Consider the following 12,650-nt stretch of genomic DNA (forward strand, 5'->3'; position numbering starts at 1 on the left):
TGTCATCTTGACAGTTGGAGGAAGAAAAAATCCCAAGCCCAAGCAGTGCCTGAAGCAAGAGGCTAGAAATTAGTGTGACCCAGTGAATTCTATTGCTGCCGTAATGAAAAGTGCTGGTGCATCCTTGGAAAGATTAGGAACATAACGAGCCAGAGAAACAGATGAAAAATGCACACCCGTGCCTGTTCTGTTTGTAGCCATTTCTTCATGCCTTTATTTATTCATCTATTCATTCAGCAAGTATTTATTGAGGGGCTAATATGTGCCAGGCACATCAAAGAATTAGGAGGCCGAGCATGGTGGCTCATGCCTGTAATCCTAGCACTTTGGGAGGCCAAGGGGGGATGATGCTTGAGCACAGGAGTTTGAGACTAGCCTGGGGAACACGGTTCAACCCCATCTCTACAAAAAAAAAAAAAAAAAAAAAAAAAAAAAGCTGAGCATGGAGGTACACACCTGTGGTCCTAGCTACTTGGGAAGCTGAGGTGGGAGGATTGCTCGAGCCCAGGAGGTTGAGGCGGCAGTGAGCCGAGTTTGTGCTGCTGCACTCCAGCCTATGACAGAGGGAGACCCTGTCTAAAGACAAACAGGCAAACAAAAGAATTAGGTTCTTACCTTGGGAATGGGGATGTGATCTCAGAAAACTGTTGTTGGTGAATTTGGTTCCCATCCACCCCAGCCTACGTGGGTGGATTTGGGTCCAGGATTTAGGGCCTGGGAGGCAGGCTCTGGAGGACTCATGCCCAGAAAACCATACAATGCCCGTTTTGAATTGTGCCTCTGTCTGTTTCACCTGCGAGCTGGCACTGTCCCAGGAAGGCCCCTGACAGCACAGGGCTGGGGTGGAAGCAAGGGACATTCCTATTCACAATGACCACCCTGGGGTGGGGTGAGGGGCACTCCCCATCAGGTGAACTTCACAGGAAGCAGGACGATGGGCAGGGAGTCTCTCTCTACATGCACCCCTGCCCCTATTCCTGCCCCAGTGTGACCCCTCCTCCTCCCATACAGCCCCTGCGAAGTGGCCATCACCAGAAGCCACAGCCAATTTCCCCAGGGAGCAATCTCCAGGGCACTGATTTACTCGTTAGCTGTCACCACGGGCCCCGAATAATCAGGTCTCTTTCCTCAGAAAGGATATTAGAGGCTGAGATGGGAAGGGCTAGGGCAGCATGATATTTATTTCCCAGGCATTTGCTGCTATGAATCACAGGGCTGTCTCTAACCTGCTCTCACACAGCACCGCAGGCCTGTCCGCAGGCCCGGAGAGACTTTCCAGGGTCCCAGGGGGCAGCTTGCCTGGAAATCCATTCCAGAGCCCAGCTCACGATTCAGGCTGCCTGTCAGGGTGCTGCGCTAGGGAAGCTGAGAGAGGGGAGGAGGCAGTCACTCTCTATTTGGGGAGAACTCCATGATTCATTCATTCCTTCATTCATCTGGGAAACATTTATTGAACATCTGCTGCTTCCTGCTGCGCACTGGGCTAGGGGCTGGGCACACAGGGACGAACCAGCCAAGCCGGGTCCTGTCCTTGGGAGCATAAGTGGTGTTTCCTTTTCCATTTTTCTGCTCCCACCCAGGAGGCAAGACTGTTCTGAGCTCTGGCTAGGGGCGGGAATAGATCTCTATATTCCCTGTCCTGCCCTCTCTTCCACCCCCGTCCCCATCCCATCCCATATTGGCCCGGATGGTTGAGCAAGATAACTCAGTCCCTTAATGCTGCAGTGATATTTCCCAAAGTTGTCCCAGGACTCCTCTGCTTTCCCTGGGCGGGAGAAGGAAACTCTTACTTTTTCAACCCCCAGCTCTTGTCAGGCCCTTCCTCATGGCTACTTACGTTATCCCATTTAACCCCCATTGTACAGAGGAGGAGATGTGCCCGGGGTCACACTGAAAGCAGCGGTGTGCTGCAATGGGCTATAGCAGTATGCCTCTCTTCCCAACTTGGCCTTTGATGACTTCAGGTTGGTGGTGTGAAATTGACCGCAGTGGGAGTATTTACACCATGGGAATGGGCAGGTGCTGTCAATCAGGGCGTTTCCTCTTTGCAGGGCTATCTCAGCATGGACCAGTGTACCACTGCACCCAGATGCTTTGACTGATGCTCTTCTCTGGAGCAGCAGCAGAGGATGGCTGTGACATTGGAGCAGCAGATGTCTCTGCTGCTGGGAAGCGGTTGCTTGTTGTGGAAGAACTGAGGAACAGTAACATGAATTCCCATTGGAGAGTTAGGAGTTTTCAACCCCTGCGTGGCCACTTTTTAACATCACAGGTTGCTTTAACAGTCGGGTGTGGTGCCCTGCCACCCTTCTCTCCCATACCCAGGTTGATGATGGAGCTAAGGCCTTGCTGCTAATTGAGGTCTCACTCAAGGTTAATAGGTGCTTTTATTGGTGTGATAGCTTTTTGCTGGACTCTGAGAACATGGCAGGAATCTGGCCAGGGGGCAGTGCACTGAGCACCGCCCCCCGCAAGAGATAAACACATATGTGTCCTCTAGGATACATTTTTTTCTATGCTGGTGTCTTTTTTTTTCTTTGCTCATCCTTCTGATCTCAGTTTAAACATCATCCCCTCAAGGAGATCCTGACCATCCTATCTACGGTATGTTTCTCTGCCCCACAGTTCTCTTTTAGTTTATTTCCTGTTGACTTACCTCTTTGTCTATTTCTTTCACTAGACTACAACGTGCATGAGTGGAAAACCGAGGCAAGAGAGGCTAGTTCTTTTTTTTTTTTTTTTGAGATGGAGTCTCACTGTGTCACCCAGGCTGGCATGCAGTGGCGTGATCTCAGCTCACCACAACCTCCACCTTCTGGGTTCAAGTGATTATTGTGCTTCAGCCTCCTGAGTAGCTGGGATTACAGGTGTGTGCCACCATGCCTGGCTAATTTTTGTATTTGTAGTAGAGATGTGGTTTTGTCATGTTGCCCAGGCTAGTCTTGAACTCCTGACCTCAGGTGATCTGCCTACTTTGGCCTCCCAAAGAGCTGGGATTACAGGCAATTTGCAACTTCTGATGCTTCTTGTTCATCTTCTCCTCCCTGTAGCTTTCTGGTGCTTGATCTGGGAAGACTTTACCCCTGGCTGATTTCTCCCTAATACACCTGCCTATCAGATGCCAGACGAGGGGGTCTGAGGCCAGGGTTAGGTCTCTGAACTTGGAGTCAGAGCCCTGATTCTGCACGCTGGTTTTGGTGCTTACTGGCCATGGGGCCACAGGGAGAGGACAGAAAGGACAGCCTGGAACAGAAGCTGCAGAAGGAAATGGCATCCACTCCCCACTGGGCCCTACCCCAGCCCTCTGTAGCTCCATTCTCCCAGGGACAATTTCACAGCCACTCTAAAGCTTTCCTGCCTTTAAAAAAAACTTACTTTTCATGTTATAAAAATAATGCTTTCCGGCCGGGTAAGGTGGCTCATGTCTGTAATCCCAGCACTTTGGGAGACTGAGGCAGGTGGATCACCTTAGATCAGGAGTTCAAGACCAGCTTGACCAACATAGCGAAACCCTGTCTCTCTTAAAAATACAAAAATTAGCCGGGTGTGGTGGCGAATGCCTGTAATCCCAGCTACTCATGAGGCTGAGGCAGGAGAAATCGCTTGAACCCAGGGGGGTGGAGGTTGCAGTGAGCCGCGATCGCTCCATTTCACTCTAGCCTGGGCATAAGAGCGACACTCTGTCTCAAAAAAAAAAAAAAAAAAAGCTATCCATTGCAGAAAATATAGAAAATACAGAACAATAGTAAGGCAAGATAAAAGACATCTTTTAGATGAGGAAGAACCATGTTGACTTTCCTCCTTTCTTGTCCTGGATTAGCTCCGCCCACCTAAGCCCAAGACTCTGCCTCATCTGGTAATTACAAGTAGCATTAAAACTGCCTCCTGGCCCAAGTTATTACTTCCAAGAATAATAGTCTCTGTTACTACAAGAAACTAATTAACAGCATGCAATGAGGGGGAAAAATTCAATTAATTAGTGGCTTAATAAGTGCTCACAACAACTCTTGGCTTGGCTTGGGCATTGGGATGGGAGAGATGGAGACCCCCAGAAGGCTAGGCGTGGGGGACTGCAGAGGTGGGGGAGAGCACAGGGCTTGGGAATGGGTGGGGTCCTGTAGGAACCTGAGAAGCCCAGAGAGCCTAGTCAAAGAGGAAAGAACCCTGTTTATTTCTGTTTCTGTCTGTTTTTTGCAGACCCCCTCCTCAGCTGAGGCTCTTAGCCTTACTGGTAACACTGGGTGGGGAGGGGTCCTTGGTCTGGTGTTGTCCCAACGTAGTGGTTGCAGGTGCAGGAAGGTGAGGAAAGACTTGCTTTTTTCTGTCCTGCAGGCTGGAGGTGTGAAGGGGAAGTGAGCACATGGATGCCCTCTTCTCTGTCACAGCCCCCGCCCACCCCACCCCTTGGGATCTTCCCAACTCTCAGCCAGAGTCTTGGAGTCAGCTCTGACATTGCTCCTCCCCAAGCCCATCTCCCACCTGGCAGAAACTCTTGGGGCTGCTCCCTGCTAAGCGGTTCCCCTGCTTCCTTTCCTCACCCTCACCCCCACCCCGCCATCTCCTCCACCACATCCTGGAGGGGACTCCTGCAGTGATCTGCCCGGTGCCCACCCCTTTTCCTCCAGCCCATCTACCACCCGGCAGCCACTGGGGTCTGATGCCAGCACCACTGGGGAATAGGACGAGGTCAGGCCCCTGCTTTGAGCCACGAAGCCCTGGCTGGACTGGCACCAGCTCCTTTTCCAGGCTCTCTGTGGCCCCAACACCACATCTGCTTTGAGTTGTTTGAATGAGACAAATGCGGAGTTGCCAAACACTGATGGCTCTCAGGGCTTGGGGCCTTCTATTGTACAGATCCCTTCAGAGGCCCTGAGAGGGGCCCTAGCATCATGTCCACACGCTTGTGTGTGTTTGTAAAATTTGCAGATGTAGATGACGTGAACTGCAGTCCATGAAGACCGACCATACCATTGTCTCTGTCCACTCAGACCTCCCGCCTCCGCAGAGTGATCAGATGAAACGGGATTGATCAGAGTGCCTGCATTTGAAGGTGCGTTCGTTTCTGACAGCCTCTGTAACAAACGACCACAAACGCAGTGGCTTCAGCAACACGAATGGATTAGTTTACAGCTCTGCAGGTCAGAAGTCCAAAGTGGGTCTCCCTGGGCCAAAATCGAGGTGTCAGCCTGGCTGCATTCCCTTCTGGAGGCTTTAAAGGGAAATTCACGTCCATGCCTTTTCCAGCTTCCAGAGGCCTCCTGCATTCCTTGGTGTGTGGCCCTGACCCTCATCTGTGTTGAACAGGGTCCTTCTCACACTGCTCTGTCTCTGATTCTCCCCCTTCTCTCTCCCTCTTCCACTTTTTGTTTGTTTGTTTTTTGGAGATAGAGTCGAGCTCTGTTGCCCAGGCTGGAGTGCAGTGGCGTGATCTCGGCTCACTGCATCCTCCACCTCCCAGGTTCAAGCGGTTCTTATGCCTCAGCCTCCTGAGTAGCTGGGATTATAGGTGTGAGCCACCATGCCCAGCTAATTTTTGTATTTTTAGTAGAGATGGGGTTTTGCTATGTTGGCCAGGCTCGAACTCCTGGCCTCAAGTGATCCACCTGCCTTGGCCTCCCAAAGTGCTGGGATTACAGGCATGAGCCACCGCACCTGGCCAGCCTCTTCCACTTTTAAGGACTCTTATGATGACTTTGGGCCCACCTGGCTCATCCAGGATAATCTCCCTATTTTAAAGTCAGCCAATGAGCAGCTTCAACTCCCTTTGCCATGTAACTTAATATAGTCACAGGCTCTGGGGATTGGGGCATAGACAGTTTTGGGGGGCTATTATTCTGCCAGCCACAGTAAGGCACAAACCTGTCACAGCTCTACAGACAATAAATGTGTGCGTGCGTGTGTGTGTGTGAGTGTGTGTGAAGACACATGTTTTGTGCATCCTACATAGCAAAATACATTTATTATATACGTATGTATATACACACGTATGTGTCTGTGTATATGAATGTATGTATATGTATTTTTTCTTTTTTGAGACAGGATCTCTCTTTGTTGCCCAGGCTGGAGTGCAGTGGCACAGTCACGGCTCACTGCAGCCTTGATCTCTCATGCCCAAATGATCTTCCCACCTCAGCCTTCCAAGTGTAATATTAATAGCTGGGATCACAGGAGTGTGCCATCACACCCGGCTAATTTGTATGTGTATATTTCACTCAGCCATGCTGGAGGAATTATCTATCTTCTCTCTAGAAAATGATATTACAAAATCTTGACAGTTGAAGGGGGAATCCAAAAAGAATATGCAGCCAAAAATGTAAGAAAAAAATGTATGTTGAGCAGTTAATGAAAATATGTTTTAAAATGTATTTTAAATGTAATTTGTAACACTTTTTCCTTCTAAATAAGCATGAACTTTCATGCCTAATTTTACATTTTTTTTAAAAAAGTCCAGTGGGGCACGGTGGCTCATGCCTATAATCCCAGCACTTTGGGAGGCCAAGGCAAGAGGGTCGCTTGAGCTCAGGAGCCCAAGACCAGCCTGGACAATATAGTGAGACCCCAATCTACAAAAAATTAAAAAAAAATTTAGCCAGATGTGGCACTGCACGCTTGTAGTCCCAGCTACTCAGGAGGCTGAGGTGGGAGGATCTCTTGAGCCTGGGAGGTCGAGGCTGCAGTGAGACGTGATCGTGCCGCTGCACTTCAGCCTGGGTAGAGTGAGACCTCGTCTCAAAAAACCCACAAACCACAACCTAGGATCCTCTGCTGCTCCCACCCCAGGGCCTTTGCACATGCTCTCATCTGTGTTGAGAGTGCTCCATGTCTCCTCCATTCTCTTCTCTTGGCTTAACCCTCAGACTTCGGCTCAAGCTTTAGTGCTCCACAAAAATCTCTCCAGTCGGGCACGGTGGTTCACGCCTATAATCCCAGTACTTTGGGAGGCCCAGGTGGGCAGATCACATGAGGTCAGGAGTTTGGGACCAGCCTGGTCAACATGGTGAAACCCTATCTCTACCAAAAATACAAAAATTAGCTGGGTGTGGTGCTGGGTGCCTGTAATCCCAGCTACTCAGGAGACTGAGGCAGGAGAATCGCTTGAACCCGGGAGGCAGAGGTGGCAGTGAGTCGAGATCGCATCACTCACTCCAGCCTAGGTGACAAGAGTGAAACTCCATCTCAAAAAAAAAGAAAAAAGAAATCTTCTCCCTTCATGTTCCCCCCTCCCCATGTTTGGTCTCCTGGACTTCTGCTCTGTGGCCCCTCTGCAATGATAACTCATGATTCGTGAACTTGCCTGTTGCTGTGTCCCCTGTTGGAATGCTAGCCCCATGACCTTGCCTGTCTTGCTGCTGTTTTCCTCACTGATTGGCACAGAGTCCAGCACACAGTAGGTGCTCAGTAAATTACAGGCAAAACGAGAGGATGAGTACAAGGGTGGGTGAATAGTGTTCTCAGGGTGGGAGGCGGGGAGTACCCCTGAATGCACGTACCCATCCCAGGTCTCACTGCTTGCATGTACTGGAGCTGGGATTCAAACTCAGAACCTTCCCATGTCAAATGCATCCCTTCCACCATCCTGTACATTTGAGGCCAATGGCCATTTAATGGAAGCCCAAATGATGAGTGGCAGAGGCGTGTGTCAGTAAATCCTAAGGCAGGAAGTTGGTGAACAACTAAGCTGGATTAAATGGTGGGGTGATAGGGAGCCATGGTGGGTTCTGGAGCACCACCAGTGGTCATGGCCTGCCCTTGGGGGAGTCTGCTCTGGAGAAGGGTCCCCGACCTGGCCCCAGTCAGCTGGGACCAGCAGCTGAAACTGCAGCCTGCCTGTCTGCACTGACCTGTCTTCCCACGGCCCCTCCGTTATGCCTACCAAAGCCAGCTGCTGTGGGCTGGCCATTTCCAGAGGGAGCTGAGAAGGCGTTTATTGAATTTATGATTTTAATTTATTACAATTCTAATCCCATTATGGGTTCCCTTTTGTCTGCAGCCTGCACAGCGTGGAGTTTAATTATGGCCAAGCAAGATTTCCCCTACTCAGGGGACCTTTCCTGCCAGCCCTGGTGGCCACCCGATTGCTTGAGAGGTGGTGGTGGGAGGGTAGGGAGGTGCAGAGTGGAGAAGGAGAGGCTCACTGGTGCCCGGGAGTGGCAGGCTGCTGCAACCCTTCCTGCAGGTGGCAGCTGTACTGTGCAGGACGCGTGGAGATGCCTAGTAAGTGACCATTAGGACTGCAGCGTGTGGCTGTGCTGGGCGACCAGTGTGCAACATGCATAGCTGTACAGACAGTCTTGGGTTATCCAGAGGTAGGCAGGTCCTGGAAGTAGGAGGGAAGGGACCCTAAGGGACCTGCCAGGGTGTGTGTATCAAAGGTTCCACAAAAATGACTGTCTGGGGTGGGTCTAAGACTCTACTGCCCACTCAGAAAAAGAAATGTCTCCCAGGTGGTCAGGGTACCCAGAGGGAGGCCCGAGCAGAAAGAATGGGTCACAGAGTGGAGAGAAAAATATGGTAAGAGAGGGGTTGGGGTCAGGTGCTGCCGCCAGCTTTGCCAGGAGTCCCTGTGTGGCCTTAGGTCACATTCAGCCTCTCTGCGATGCTCTTTCTTCCATTGGGAAATGAGCAGAATCCAGCCCCACCTACACCTGGAAGGACAGTGTAGCTGGGCCAGATGTGAAATGGAGGAGGTCAAACGAAGGGCCGGAATATCGGGCAAGGAGGCTTAGGCGCAGCACAAAGCTAGGGCTCCTTGAGGCCCTGTGCCCAGGCAAAGGTGAGGGGCCCAGACCTGGTTCTAGAGCTCAGGGACTGATGGAAGCTTCAGGAATACTGGGAGGGCCAAACAGCCTTGGCCCGTGGTCAGGGAGCCCTCGGAAGTGAGAGCAGCCTCAGACATTGCAAAGAGAGACCCAGCATCTTGCCTCAGTTCCTTCATCCATAAAACGGGCATGAGAACAACCCCAGCCCTACCTCCCCGAAAGGTAGGAAGGGGCATGCTGACGTTGTTGGCGGACAGGGCTTGATGACCGTTAGATGTGGGACCAGGCGGACAGCAGCATTCCTAGCTCTCTGGGCCTCAGTATCCTTATCTGTAACTGATGGGTTAGAACCAAATGACCTCAAATAATCCTTTCAGCTTAGACATTTGCAGCATTGATGATTAAGCAGGGAAGGCTTCCTGGAGGAGTCAGTCTGTAGGAAAGGGAAGGGTCGAGCTTTCTGCAGATTTACAGGCCCCAAATCCTGATTCCTGAAGAAGCAGACGAGAGTGAAGGAAGCACGAGGGAGGAGGCAGCATAGTGTAGAGGTTGACAACTCAGACACCCATAGGTGCAGAGCAAGTGACTTAAGTGAGTGAGGCAGACAGGGTATAATATAACAGGGACTGGTGGGGACTGTGGCAAATTGGAACAGCACATCCCACTTAAAGGGGCAGCCATTTCTCTGCTCCACTGATCATTGCCATGTAAGGGTGCTGATCGTGGGTTGTCAGATGGACTCAGTCTTTGCAGGTGTCCCCACCTGTAAAATGGGCACAGTATTAATAATTGTCTTATTGACTTGGTGTGAGGACTAAATGAGCTAAGAAATGCGAAGTGCCTATTAATAGAACAATGGCTGGCATATAGTGAGTGGCAATGACTTTGTACTGACGATTACTATGATTATTGTTATTCTCTATCTGCACAAAAGACTAGATGTCTTCCTTCCCCGTCCCCAACACACTCCTGGCAGGAAGATGGGGAGCATCTAATCATTGCAGTGCAGTTGTTTGGGGTCTCCAGGGCCGTGGGCTTCCCTGGCTGCCTGTGGGCTTGGCTTGGATGGCTCCAGCAGATGAGAAATGTTTGTGATCCAGAGAGAAAGCAGATGCCGGAAATGCTGCTGCCAGCAGAATGCTTTGAGTCACCTGGACTCACTTCATGGGGGTTTTATTTTCTTTTGGTAGGTTATTCTGAGCCCAAGACATGCACGTTTGCAGGAAGGATTTGTTGGGCTTCGTTGGGCTGAGAGAGCAGCCACTGAAAAGCTTGGGGAGAGGCGGAGTCATGTGGTGAGGCATGGAAACAAAGCCAGTTGAAGGGGCCCAATTATGAGCCTTAAAGAGATTCCCAGTTGTGTCCAAGGATGAGCAGGGATAAATTAGGAGCGAGAGTGACAGGAAAATTGTCTAGCCGGTCCTCTACAGCACATGCATTCTTAATTCAGCCAGGGCTGGCAGAAAGAGACAATGTGCATGAGTGTGTGTGCATACATGGTGTGCCTGTGTGTGGCATGCGCCTGTCTATCCCCTCCAAGACACACTCCTTGGTTAACCCCAGCTGGCCTGGATTATACCTTCTCCTGTCTTGACTTCCAGTTCTGGATCTTTGGAAAACCGGCTGTATGTCTTAGGGCAAGACATTTACCTTGCTATTCCTCAGTTTACCCATCTGAAGAATAGGATGATAATTCCAGTTCTACCTGCTCCAAAGGCAATCTAATTGTAGTGTTCTGGAAGGACTGTCTTTGGGTTTGAATGCACCCTCTCATCTGCGGAGCCCTCTGTAACTTCAAGCCTTTTTACACAATCACGTCTGATTCCAGATATGGTGAGGTCAACAGATTAGTAGACAACTGCCGTTGAAAAGACAGCTTGTGGCTGGGCACAGTGGCTCACGCCTCTAATCCCGGCACTTTGGGAGGCCGACGCGGGCAGATCACGTGAGGTCAGGAGTTCGAGACTAGCCTAGCCAACACGGTGAAACCCCGTCCCTACTAAAAATACAAAAATTAGCTGGGCATGGTGGCGGGCTCCTGTAATCCCAGCTACTTGGGGGCCTGGGGCAGGAGAATTGCTTGAACCTGGGAGGCGGAGGTTGCAGTGAGCCAAGATCACGCCATTGCACTCCAGCCTGGGCGACAGGAGCGAAACTCCGCCTCAAAAAAAATAAAAAAAAAAAGCTTGTTACACTCACAGATCCCAAGAGGAGTGGGCTTTTCCAGCCATGAGGGGGCACATAGGGGCAGTCAGGAGGTAGAGGGAGGGGGAAATCGTGGGCAAGAACATTTATTGTGGTTTCCATGAGAAGGAACGAATCAGGCAGAGCAAGCCGGCTTAGGGTTGGCTAGTTTGAATGATTTCAGTGCATTCTGGGCCACAAAGGCTGCCCCTAGTTGTCTGGTAGATGACCCTGGAGTGATCAGGGCAGGTGGATAGTGGTCCAAAGTGTGAGAGCCAGTAAAAGAGGTAGTTGCGGGTATAGACTCTGGATTGATTGGTTTGCATTTTCAAAGCAAATGGGCTCATGGGCAAGTTGGTTACTATCTCTAATAATTTACCAACTCTTAACCCTCCAGGGTCACAAAGCCCCAGATGTCAAAGTATCAGAACACAGAAAATAAAAGGCATGGTTGACAAAGAGGGGTTGGTTGACTGGTCGAAGGTCACACAGCTTGAGAGTGAAAGAGCCCAGGTGTTCTGACTCTCAGTCCAGGACATGCCCCTGTGATCTTCACATGGCTTCTCCCGAGATGCCATGCCTTCCTTATGGACAAGGGCCTCCCTAGACAGTCACAGGGGCTGAGGGCAATGAAATGTTCTGCCTCCCACTTTCTGCCCCCAAACAGGTGTGTCCCAGGACCCTAGTCAGCACTCTTTTGGTTGCAAGTGACAAAAACCCCACCTTAAACAAGCTTAAGTCAAAAAGTGAGTTTATTGGCTCATGTAACTGGGTGCTCAGGGTTTCCCAGTTTCAGGAAAGGCTAGATCCAGGAGCCCAAATGCTATTGTCAGGACATCATCTCTTTTGCATATCTGGAGCCTGTATCCCTTCAGGTGTTCTCACAAAGCCTTTCTCCATGTGTTAGGGAAGAAGGCCAATGGTAGCCCCAAACCCCTATAACTCATTACCCAAAAGGAAGAGAGATCTTCCTTGCTGGGTTCAGGTGTCAAATCTCTGATTGATCTTCTTGGGTCAGGTGTTTTTTTTTTTTTTGAAAGAGTCTTGCTCTGTCGCCCAGGGTGGATTGCAGTGGCATGATCTCAGCTCACTGCAACCTCCGCCTCCCGGGTTCAAGCGATTCTCCTGCCTCAGCCTCCTGAGCAGCTGGGATTACAGCTGCGTGCTACCATGCCAAGCTAATTTTTGTATTTTTAGTAGAGACGGCATTTCACCATATTGGCCAGGCTGGTCTCAAACTTCCAACCTCAGATGATCCATCTGTCTCGGCCTCCCAAAGTTTTGGGATTACGGGCGTGAGCCACCACGCCCAACCCATGATGTTCATTCTTGAGCCAATCAGTGTGATCAGGAGGATTAGAATTCTGGGCAGCCTGGCCTGATCTCACACCCACGAAGTGTGTGTGTGTGTGTGTGCGTGCGTGCGCACATGAGTGTGTATGTCTGTGTGTGCCGGTATGTGCATGAGTGTGTGTGTGTTCCTGTGACTATGTTTTGTAGAGCATTGTGACTAAGCCCTACCAGGACCTCATGGAATTGGGGAGAGACAGGCAGAAACAGGCAGTATCTGCCCACAATTCAATGTTCTTCATTCTCATCCACCAATTTTCCACAAAGGTCTTGCTCTGTGCCAAGCACGACTTCCTGCCCTGAGCTGGAAGGACTTTCTTGCCATCTTCCCAAAATGTCTTAATAGAAGGGCAAGCT

At 50.5% G+C, this 12,650-nt stretch overlaps 1 protein-coding gene across 1 annotated transcript in view; it reads left to right on the forward strand.

Moving 5' to 3' along the window:
* Nucleotides 1-12,650, forward strand: part of FBXO2 (F-box protein 2) — a 37,528-nt gene that overhangs the window by 22,840 nt on the left and 2,038 nt on the right. Inside the window, exon 6 of the transcript XR_008654029.2 lies at nucleotides 4,927-5,050. The gene's annotated coding sequence lies outside the window, so the exon portion shown is untranslated. The remainder of the gene's footprint in view (nucleotides 1-4,926; nucleotides 5,051-12,650) is intronic.

The sequence above is a fragment of the Symphalangus syndactylus genome, chromosome 22 (genome assembly GCF_028878055.3).
Source record: "Symphalangus syndactylus isolate Jambi chromosome 22, NHGRI_mSymSyn1-v2.1_pri, whole genome shotgun sequence".
Classification (NCBI taxonomy): domain Eukaryota; kingdom Metazoa; phylum Chordata; class Mammalia; order Primates; family Hylobatidae; genus Symphalangus; species Symphalangus syndactylus.